Source organism: Panulirus ornatus, chromosome 2 (assembly GCF_036320965.1).
Source record: "Panulirus ornatus isolate Po-2019 chromosome 2, ASM3632096v1, whole genome shotgun sequence".
NCBI classification, from domain to species: Eukaryota; Metazoa; Arthropoda; class Malacostraca; order Decapoda; family Palinuridae; genus Panulirus; species Panulirus ornatus.
In genome coordinates, this window is record NC_092225.1 from 30106056 (window position 1) to 30106442 (window position 387).

Here is a 387-nt window from a genome sequence, read left to right on the forward strand (position 1 = left end):
TGACCTGGGGGATTGTGTGGCTGATGAGTACCTCAGTTTATCTCCCTACCATAAGGCATTTAATGGATGATGAATACCTTCATTCCCTGAGGCATACTTCCCTACCCAAAGGTATTTTGCAGGTGAGGCTTATCTTTCTCTCCTGAGGTATTTCGTGGCTGAAGCATACTTCCTTTCCGGAACGCACTGCGTTTGTGGCTGATGCATATCTTCCTGTCCTGATGTGGTACTGAGTCATATATTCCTGCCCTGAGACGTTGTGTGGCTGTCACAGTTCACTGCCCTGCAGCTTTGGTTGAGTCATACCTCATTTCCTGAGGCACTTCTTGAGGCATACCCTCCTATCCTGACATGTATCTAGATGGCACAGCTCAGTGGGTGTTGCCT